Here is an 11,204-nt window from a genome sequence, read left to right on the forward strand (position 1 = left end):
ATGATTCTTCTATTCTTCATATTTCTTCTCATAATCTTCATCTATGTCTTCCGCAAAACAACAAAATCAAAGCTCCCGCCGGGTCCCCCGCGCCTGCCGTTGGTCGGAAACCTCCACCAACTAGCCACCGCGGGCAATCTACACTATTACCTATGGCGCCTCTCCAAGAAATACAATTCTCCTATCATTCACATGAAATTAGGCTCTCTTCCTGTAATTGTTGTTTCCTCACCAAAATTGGCAAAAGAAGTGCTCCAAACTCAAGATTTGGCATTTTGTAGCAGACCAAAATCCATTGTTATGCAAAAACTGACATATCAATACTCAGATATTGTCTTCTCACCATACAACGATTATTGGAGAGAGATGAGAAAAATGGCATCCATTCATCTCTTCAGCCCCAAAAAGATTCAATCCTTTCGCCCCATTCGCGAACACGAAATATCTCTTATGATCGCCAAGATCTCCAAAGCTGCTTCCTCGCATGAGGTTGTGAATTTGAGTGAGATCGAGACGGCTCTCAGCTGCAGTTTGATATGCAGAATTGCTTTCGGTAAGAGATACGATGATGACGGATCCAAAATGAGGCGATTCAAAAATCTTCTAGAAGAATTAGTGTCGATCACGCTCGCTTTCTTTGTGTCTGATTACTTTCCTGCACTTGGTTGGGTGGATAAACTCATTGGATCGACGAAGAGACTCGATACGATTTTTGATAATCACGATTCATTCTACCAGGAGCTTATCGACGAGCGTCTCGATCCGAGGAGGGCGAAGAAGGAGGAGGAAGAGGAAGATTTTCTTGATACTTTGATCAAACTTAAAGAAGACAAGTCTTGTCCCATCATCTCAATTGGAATTGCATCAAAGCGCTACTAATGGTAATTAATTGAGCTTTGATTATCATTTCCTCTAGTATTAATACTCCATTCATCCATCAATTAATGACCATTTTCATAATTGTATGAATGGTAAGAAATTGATTGAATGTGTTATGAGATGAATAAAGGTTTAATTTTTATTGTAGTCTTAAATTAATTATTGAAGGTACATATGAGGATGAGAAAAATTTTGAAGTAGCCAAAATGAAACATAAAACATAATTAATGGCCACACATTGAAAAAACACAAAATTTGGCCATTTTTATTGATTTGGACGTTTTTACCCTTAATGAAGCGGACCGGGTAGGATCAGGCACGCGGGTCGCGTGCCGGGTCGGGTTAGGCACTTATGGCACTATTAGTGCCATAAGTACCAAGATTTTACTTTGGTTTTATTTTGGATTTCCGTTGGCACTTATGGCACTAATATAGTGCCATAAGTGCCAACGGAAATCCAAAATAAAACCAAGTAAAATAGTCATTTTGGCACTTATGGCACTATTAGTGCCATAAGTGCCATACGTGCAGCACAAATACAGAAACAACAACATCATTTAAACCCTAAATGGAACATCTAAACCCTAAATGGAACATCTAAACCCCAAATGGATAATCTAAACCATAAATGGAATATCTAAACCCTAGGGGGAAGTGTGCACTTATGGCACTTATGGCACTAATAGTGCCATAAGTGCCATACGTACAGCACAAATACAGATAAGATCAGATCTGTCGATGGCTGAAATCGAAGGAGGCGGAGATCAGATCTGCCGATGGAAGAGGCGGCGTAACGATCAGATCAGATCCACCTCCAAACCCTAGATCCCCAAATCCAGCCCCCATTTTCCTTCAATTTCATAACAATAGCAGCCCAATCCCACTCGACACACAAGCAAACCAGATGCTAGAGGAAAAATCAGCGGTGGTCGCGGCGGCAAAGCCCTAGCCCCAAATCGGTTGCGGCGGCAAAGAGCAAACCCGCGCGTGCCGACGAGGTTGGCGACAGGGCCTTCAAACAGAGAGAGAGAGAGAGAGAGAGAGAGAGAGAGAGATTTGCTTCAGTGAGGGTGTTGTCTTTTTGGAGGAAGAAGAGGTGAGAGACGAGAGAGGGAGTTGAGAGGGTGACGGGCGAGGGGTGGCCGGCAGTTGTGGCTGACGGCGGTGCTCTCCACCGAGGAAGAAGGGGGCGGCGTCAGTCTTGGTGTGTGTTGTGTGTTGAGAGAGAGAGAGGAAGATGAGAGAGAGAGAGAGAGAGAGAGAGAGAGAGGAAGATGAGGAAAGCAAGCTGGATCCGACGGGTCAAAGAAAATTGAGTTGGATCTGCTAAGTTAAAAGGGTAAATTAGGTATGACACATAAAAGATGGCCAAATATTGTGATTTTTCATTTTGTGGCCAAAATTTGAGTTTCCATCTTCAATAGGGCCATCCGGCCCTATTGTTTCTATGAGGATTGTGTGGGTCCATTGATAGCACGTTTGGTAAATAACAAGTAAAATTAAAGGTTAAAATTAGAGAGCTTTTTGGAGTAAACTTACCAAAAATAAAATAGGTCTATTTTTTGTTGGACAAAATCAAAATGGAGAAACGAAATATAAACTGGTGGATGGAGTGGGTAGTATTTTTTAACTGAAAAATTTATTATTAATATCTTTAATTACTTTAAAATTTATTTGGTGAATTTAATACATTGTTATTTAGTGTAAAAGACATTCTAGTAATTAATTATCTGCAAGTGTTGTATATTTTTTACAATCAAACTTTTGTAAATTAATGCTTCTTTTACAATCATTTCTTTTGTATATTACAAAAATTATGTTCCAACTTAACAAAATTGGATTGATTTTCTCAAACTCTTGTAGGACATATTTGTGGCTGGTGCAGAGACAAGTTCCACGGCAATTATTTGGGCTATGACAGCACTGATCAAAGCTCCTAACGTCATGAAAAAATTACAAGCAGAAATTAGAAGTTTGATAGGCAAAAGAGGCAAAGTAGATGAAGATGATCTGCCCAAACTTCCTTATCTAAAAGCAGTCATTATGGAGTCTTTCCGCCTATATCCTTCCGCCCCACTTCTTGTACCAAGAGAAACAACAAAAGAGGGCATTCTACATGGCTATGAAATTCAACCCAAAACAATTGTGTATGTTAATGCATGGGCAATCTCAAGAGATTCTGAGTACTGGGAAAATCCAGACGAGTTTATGCCTGAGAGGTTCTTGAATAGCAATATAGACTTAAAAGGAAAAGATTTTGGACTCATTCCTTTTGGGTCTGGCCGAAGAATCTGCCCCGGTATAATTATGGGGCTTGTAAATGTGGAGCTTACTGTTGCAAATTTGCTCTATAGTTTTGATTGGGAATTGCCGTTGGGGATCCGAGAAGAAGATGTGGATACAACTCCAATGCCTGGACTCGCAATGGCCAAGAAAAACGCACTTGTACTTGTTCCTCATAAATATGGCAGTGTTTAGGAAATTATCACGTGTTTTTCTGTTAGGGTTCGTTTGGTATGCAGTATGGAATAAAATATGATATGTTCGACTGACATGTCTTTTACTATATAACATATCAATGTCATGTTTGATATTTGATATATTAAAATATTTGTAATTTATAATTTATAGTTTTTGGCACTATCTATTAAAATATTTGTAATTATATACTACATGAATGGATCCTAAAAATGTCCAAATTGAGATATCAAAAATAAAAATCATTCACTAAAACAAATAAAGTAATAACCACACTTACTATTTTATCCCCGAATTCACAACCAGCCTAAATTTATCTTTAAAATTCGAATTCACAATCACAGTTATTTTAGTTGTGATTTCTAGTTTTAAAATTCGAATGCATTACCAATCTATATTTGTTTTGTGGTTTCTAGTTTTAAAACTTGAATTTACAACTAATAAACATTGGAGTTGTGAATTTAAGAACAATAACAATACAAAACTCGATTAAATCTCATTTAATTAAAAAAATAAAATTATTTTAAATTTTAAATCTGGATATTAATTGATAAACAACACTTACTATACAAAATTAACACAATTTGTTATACCAAAACTCTAATTTCACTTTCTTTATTTGGACATTGATTGGGTGTATTTATACGCATATATTTTGGGTGTTTTGGTATGAATTTTATGCTTGATTAGTGCTATATATAATCTTTTTGGTATGATTTCGGATCCTAAATGGTTCTTAATGGTTTTTGATAGGTTTTGGAGAAAATTTTCAATTTTTGGGAAGAGTTTTGAAGTCGTGAAGTTATAAAGAGAAAGTTGTGCGTGTATGCCGAGCGGTGTGCCCATACCATATGAATGTTCGAACTGACATGATTTTTGACTGAATTGTCGAGACTTTGGGCTGCTAATGGGCTTAAACTTAATTCTTTTGGGCTTGAGCGCCCTTTATTTCCTTTTGGCAATATATGTAGGTTTACTTTATTATACATAAGTGTGAAGTGTGATTATGTGAAGTGTGATTATACAATATCTTCTTTCATCTCTACAATTTATTTTCTTGTTTTATTTTATTATGAGCTCTAACTAATTCCTTTATTCCGACAAAGGTTACGGAAGCACTAGAAAGATTTTTTTACAACCTAAAAACTCCACGAATATTAAAGCACGGCGGCATCCAAGAGAGAGAGAGAGAGGAGAGAGGATGGGCGGTTGGGCTATAGCGGTGCACGGCGGCGCTGGTGTAGATCCAAACCTCCCCAAGCACTCGTTGCCTTAACCTCGGCATCTCCGCCCTCCGCTCCTCTCACCCTCTCATTGATGTCGTCGAGAATTGGAGAGTGATCCCATGTTTAATTCTGGGCGTGGATCTGCGCTGACGGCGAAGGGGACGGTGGAGATGGAGGTGAGCATCATGGACGGCGCTGCGGAGCCGTGTCCGGCGTCACCACCGTCAAGAATCACGTTATGGACAAATCGCCGCATTCCTATCTTGCTTTCTCTAGCGCAAACAACAGGGCGTGGAGATGGTTGAGAACGAGTACTTCATCACCGAGGACAACGTTGGAGTGCTCAAATTGGCCAAAGAAGCCAACTCAATCCTGTTCGACTATCGAATCCCCCTAAGCGGGTCGGATAGCTGCAGCGTGTACGCGCCGGAGACGGTGGGGTGCGTGGTGGTGGACGGGCAGGGGCGGTGCGCGGCGGGGACGTCGACGGCAGGCTGATGAACAAGATGGCGGGTCGGATCGGGGACTCGGGTGTCGTGCACAGGGGAGGGGGAGGCCATCATACGGGGGAGCCTGGCGCGTGAGTACAAGGGCCTGCCCCTGCAGGAGGCGGTGGACTTTGTGATCGAGCGGCGGCTCGACGGCAGCGGGAAGTCCGGGCTGATCGCGGTGTCGAGCAAATGGGAGGTGGCGTGTGGGTTCAACAGCGTTGGGATGTTTAGGGGTTGTGCCACTCAAGATGGATTCATGGAAGTTGGGATTTGGGAGTAGATGTAATTAATTAATTAATAACTAGTATAATGCATATCATTAGTCATAGATGAGTTCAGATGATAGAACATGATAATTGCTATGCTATGTTAGTATTTGCTCCTTTTTCATTTAGTTGCATGCTTGTTTGCTCGCCATCAACCTATCTCTTTTTAGCCTAAATCTTTTGAATAGAACTTTCTCTTTATCTTGATTTTACAGATAAAAATAAGGAAGCACTAGAAAGATTATTATGTGAGATCTAATTTGTTCTTATACTTTATTTTATGCTTGTATTTGTGATTCTCTGTGTTTATCGTTATTAATTGTTTTAATCCATTAGGTAGTGCGCAATATTTAGTGGGTTAGAATTAATTATACAGCCAATTGAATTGCTCATACGTAATCGTGGTTTAGGTTTGATTAGTGGTAAATCGACACATCAAGGTCAAGGGAAAAGCAGTCTTAATTCAATAATCCTGCGTCAGAGTTTATAGGTTTTGAATCGAGTTTCTCTAGAAATTAATGTTGTCGTCTCATTAAACCCATAGAGAGTCTCTTACGGTTGTCAGTCGATTAGGGTAGTAATTAGTGAAGCGTCTTCTTGATTACCAAATAATTAAGGAGAAATAAGATCACGTCAGAAGCGTCTTCGGTGGTTATAGCTGGTTCGCTTACATGAATTGAAGTTATATTTGCATCAATGACCAGAATAATTAAGCTAGGGTAGACTTAATTGATTGCTGGAATTCTTTATTAATTGTTGGAATTAGAACCATTGCAATTCTTTTGGAGTTTATTGCACATAAACATCTCGTTGAATTTGATTTAGTCTGCACTACTTTACGCCCTCAAGGTTTTACTGAATACCATTTAAGATTACTAACTTTTCCTCATACATTGCAGGGTAAAGCTCGAGATTGGTTGTTGGATCTATCACCTGGCTCAATCAGAACTTGGAATGACTTAGAGGAGCAATTTTTGCGTAAGTTTTTCTCATAATCAAAGGCTGCAAATCTAAGAATAGCAATTAGTAACATCAAGCAGAGGCAAAGCGAGTGTTTGTCTGATTATTGGGAGAGATTTCAACAATTATGTCATAGATGTCCTAACCACAGATTTTTCTGATTATCAGTTGTTCATTAATTATTTTTATCCTGGTATGTCTTCTTCTGACAGGACGATTGTTGATGCTTCTTGTGGATGAAGTTTGACCAACAAGACCTTGGATGAAGCAAAACAACTGATTTTTGATATGGTCTCAAATGGTCAACATTATAAGGATGAGGATGATCATAAGTACAGGCCAATCAACAAATCAGAAGTTGCAGGCATGAATGAGAAACTCGATGCTCTAACTTCTTTAGTTAGAGACTTTGTCGGAGCTCAAACCTAGAAGGAGCAAGCATGTTATGGATTTGGCGATGCACAATTTGATGCTCAAAGGCAGGGGATGAATGACCCGTTCTCGAACACATATAACTTAGGGTGGAAAAATCATCCAACCTTCAACAAGAGTCAAAATTCGCCTGAAGTTTTACCAGCGCACAGCCGTAGGTTGGGCGGTAGGCCCATACCGACTGCCCAGATCCCAGTATGAGCGACATTCTTAAGAGTCTGGCACAGAGCAACCAGATTATTAATAATCTGAAATGTTGGGTCTCGTAGAGTCACTGAACTGGTGTATGGGAGAGGGGGGAGAATACACTAGTAGGGTAATTTTTAGAAATTCTTTTGTGAACTGAAATCAGTATCTTAACTGATATTGAAAGGTGTGGACTGAAGTTATCAGTGAAAAGCTATTCCAGTTAAGAGAAGGGTGTACTGATACTGATAGTGTTTCAGCATTTAACTTCAGTATGAAAAACGTGTCAGCACACTAGAAGTTCAAGTAGAATTTCAATCCTTTCAGTTAAACAAACAGAGAAGTGTTAGAAATCTTACTGGCTATCCTAAGATTTGTCAGTTAGACTGATAACACTTAGAGAGGAAACGATTTTAAGTAAAAGCCTTACAGTGAATCACATTATCAGTTTTAAGGTTACTCTTTTCAGTTTATCAATTTCGATATAAATGAGTTTTGTGCGCAAATAGATAAACAAAACACTTAAAATAATACACACAAAAAGTTTTACATGTTTTGAAAAACTAGTTCCTACGTCCACGGTCAATTGATCATTGGGCTTGTGCTTGTTGGTGCACACCAAACCTTAATTCAGAAACAACAGTTTCAGAGCCAACACATTGGGTTGGACTTCTCTTTCTTAACTCGTAGATGCTAAGACAACACACGTCTAACTTGCGGAGGTTAAGAGTCCCTGAGTTTAGACACAAGTCTCGGACTCTCTCTATTTCAAACATACTTTTCGCTCAAATGAAAAGGGGTTCAAAACTTCCAACTAGGATTACCGAGAAGATGCTCTCAAGTAATCAGTATCTATGCTAAGGCTAAGAGTATAAATCCCTAGATGTTCTCTTCTTCAATTCAAGTGTTGGCTAAGTAAAGGTTGAGTCTTGAATTTGGCAGAGCTTCAGCGTATATATTTGAATCGGTGAAGAGAGAAGTTGATCTTTGAGCTCTTTATATAGGCAGCGTCTGAATAGATCCGTTGGAGGAGATGGTCTTCAGAAATCTGCCTTTGTGAGATAAATTTGAATTGTGGCTCAGGCTTCAATCTTCGATGTTCCTAATCCAAAAAGGAATAGTCATGCTTTCGGCAGTAAGAGTAAGGTGCTACAGATGAAAGTAGCATGAAAGAGGAAGCTATGGCTTCGGAAGAACGAACTTCATATCTTGGCATTAATTGTGGCTGTACTTGATTACTTTCCACGTGGCTTCCTTAAACTGGAGGTTTCAGTATGAGGAAAGAATAAAAACGCTGAGGAGTTCCACTGATACTTGACTGAAGTATCAGTCTGCTAGGCCCAACGTGGCATGTATCAGTAAATGCTTATTACTGATACTTCAGTACAATCGTCCTTTAAGTTTGTACTTGACTATTGAACATCAGTTAGAACTGATATTCTATCTTCAGTACAAGATCTTCAGTCCTTTGGTCTTCAGTCCTATTACTACAAAGGACTAAAACACTTAAGTCCAGTAAAACCTTAGTCTATAAACAAACACCTAAGGATTATGGGATCATCAAAATCAGGGATGTGTATTTCAGTCATTTCCCTACAATTTCCCCATTTTTGATGATGTCAAAACCATGCAAAGGATCCTAAGGTGACAGAAAACCAAACTGAAAGCAAGTTACTAAACTTATAGAGAATACTATTCCCCCTTAACAAAATATCATAACAACTTGCAATCAGAAAGAGAAGACAACAAAGCATAGCTTAAACAAAACATATTAAGCCAGCTAAAGACAACTGAAATAAAAGATAGAATTCAGAGTCTGGACAAAGAGGTATTGTCATCAGGATGAAGAGAGAAAATATGAGTATTTTATTTCAGTAGAAACTGATAAGATATCAGTTTAAGAGAAGATTTACAGAAGCAAACAAATAAAGAATATACAAACTAAGGCTTATGAAGATATATCCCGAAAACAGCCTTTTTTACTCCATCAAAGTACTTGGGATGCTTCTTCTCGTCTATTCTCCATATCTTTTTTCTTGGTAATATAGTCTATATATGCCTCGATGTCTTCACTTGTTTTCTTCATCAACTAACAACTCTCCACAGCCTTCTCTGTGAGAAATTTTCAATCTTTCAAAAGTTGCAGAAGAATTGTGTTCCGACAAAGGAGAATTCAATGACAACGAAGTCATGGAGTGGGAGAATGACGCTCACACACTTGGTCTTCACAGGACCCTTCCACTAGATCTCAACGTCTCTCCGACGTCAAGCTTATTTCTACCCGCACTTATATCCAGCGATAAGAGTGTCTTCCATCCTAATGCCCGGCGCCAAGAAGCCTCTCCGCTTCTGGAGGATAAGGTTTGAAGTACCTCTCTCCAAAGAGGACTTCACCTGGCCTTCAGGCTTCTCTTACATCTTTTGTGAGCTACCATGGCGTGCAACAGCAATGAGCAGTAGCTCGTTGTCAACCGGCGCAACCCATAACACATGGTCATCTCACGATAGACCTAGTGCTGGGATATCGACAGTGTTAGTCCTCACGACTATCGCTGATTCGATTCTGCCTTCTCACATCCCTTCTCCGTTAGCATGACGAGCCGCTCTTTTGCACTACTTCTTTCACCAACGGCTCGCCATGCATTTCTTCTGTCTCCCTCTTCACCTCAAACACTCATCTTCCCCACCTCTTCTTCTCTCCTTACCCCTTGTAGGTCCGTATGCATAGCCGCATCACATGAATATCTCCAAGATGATATGCATACTTTCCTTTCCTTCACGCTACCCTTCTCCATCTCTCAGTCTCCTTCACTTCTCCGTCTCCCTTCTCATCCCTCTTCCCACTGGCGTCTTCCTCTTCTGCATCTCTGGACTCATCATTTTCTCAAATCTTCTCACGAGTTTCTGAGAATAGGAGTTGGGTACCATCTGATCATAGCTTCCATTATCAGCTCTCTTTTTTATGTTGCCAAAAATGGGGAAAGTAGAAGTAAGAGAAAAACCTTCTCAAAGGTAGTTCCCTGCATCTTCTCGAAAGACTGAAGATGGTAAAGCAAAATTATCACCAGAAGTTTTAAGGATGACGTTCCAGTAAGACCTCAAGTCAATGAAAATAAGTGTGAAAGGAACAAGCTTAGGAACATGAAGACGAAGATGAAGATCAAGGAGTTCAAGGCGCAGACAAGGAGACTGCTGGAGTCCATGGGTTTCCCCATGTATTTTTCTTTGATTGTTTTTACTCCCTTGTATGTCTTGCTCTGTACCTCAACTGATTTCTCATCAGTTATTTTAAATAAAAAGAACTTCTCTTTGATCTCAACCTGAAGACAATGACTTTTTGTCCAGGCTCTGATTAATGTTTTTCAGTTTTGTCTTAGTTCAGTTTCTTTAAACTGTTGTGTTCTTCCTTCAAAGTGCAAGTTTTAGGCTCTATTGTTAAGGAGGAATAGTATTCACCCTGTTTAATAACTTGTGCTTTGAGTTCGGTCTTTTTCTTGCTTAGAACTGTTGTGTGGTTTTGGCATCATCAAAAAGGGGAAAATTGTTGGGAACTTAATGAAATATCCTAATCCTAGTTTTGATGATACCAAAATCAATAGGTTTGAATTGTAATAGACTAGAACTGTTTGAACTCAAGTGTTAGAGTTCTTATTCTAGTTTAGTTGCTGTTCTGAAGACTGAAGACTGAAAAACGAAGGACTAAAGACTGAAGACTGAAGATGCCGACTGAAGTATCAGTCGAAGAATCAATTTTGACTGATTACTTAATGTGTGCCACATGGTTTCAGCGGATTAATACTAAAGTCAAGTATCAGTTAAACATTCTTCCTCGGACTGAACCTCCAACGTTTAAAGGAAGCCACACACTCCAGAAGTACAGCCACATTAAATGTAGAGATCTCAGGATCGTCCTTTCTCTGCAGAGCCATTCCTTTTGGTGATTACCTTTTCAAAGATGTCGCATCTCCTGCTCTTCAAAGTAGCCGTTCTCACCTAACAAGGAACCTCGAAGATTGAAGCCTCAGCCCAAGTTCAAATTACTCTCTAACGGAAGAAATCTTGAAGACCATCTCCGCCAACGGATCTATTCAAGACGTCTCCAATAAATAGCTCTCGAGGATCACTTCAATCTTCACCGATTCAACACATAAGCTGAAACGCTGCAAAATTCGTTACTCAACTAAACCAAGCCTCTCCAAGTTTGAATCGAAGAAGAGAATTACAAAGCCAAAAATCAGTCACTGCGGATTACATACATTCTCTTAGACCTTAGACAAATATTGTAT

At 39.5% G+C, this 11,204-nt stretch overlaps 2 pseudogenes; both read left to right on the forward strand.

The window, feature by feature from the left end:
* Positions 1-3,422, forward strand: LOC131012207 (6,7,8-trihydroxycoumarin synthase-like; annotated as a pseudogene).
* A 992-nt stretch (positions 3,423-4,414) lies between these two features.
* LOC131012203 (probable isoaspartyl peptidase/L-asparaginase 2) lies at positions 4,415-5,621 on the forward strand (annotated as a pseudogene).
* The last annotated feature ends 5,583 nt before the right edge of the window (positions 5,622-11,204 follow it).

The sequence above is a fragment of the Salvia miltiorrhiza genome, chromosome 2, assembly GCF_028751815.1.
Source record: "Salvia miltiorrhiza cultivar Shanhuang (shh) chromosome 2, IMPLAD_Smil_shh, whole genome shotgun sequence".
In the NCBI taxonomy this organism is placed as follows: Eukaryota; Viridiplantae; Streptophyta; class Magnoliopsida; order Lamiales; family Lamiaceae; genus Salvia; species Salvia miltiorrhiza.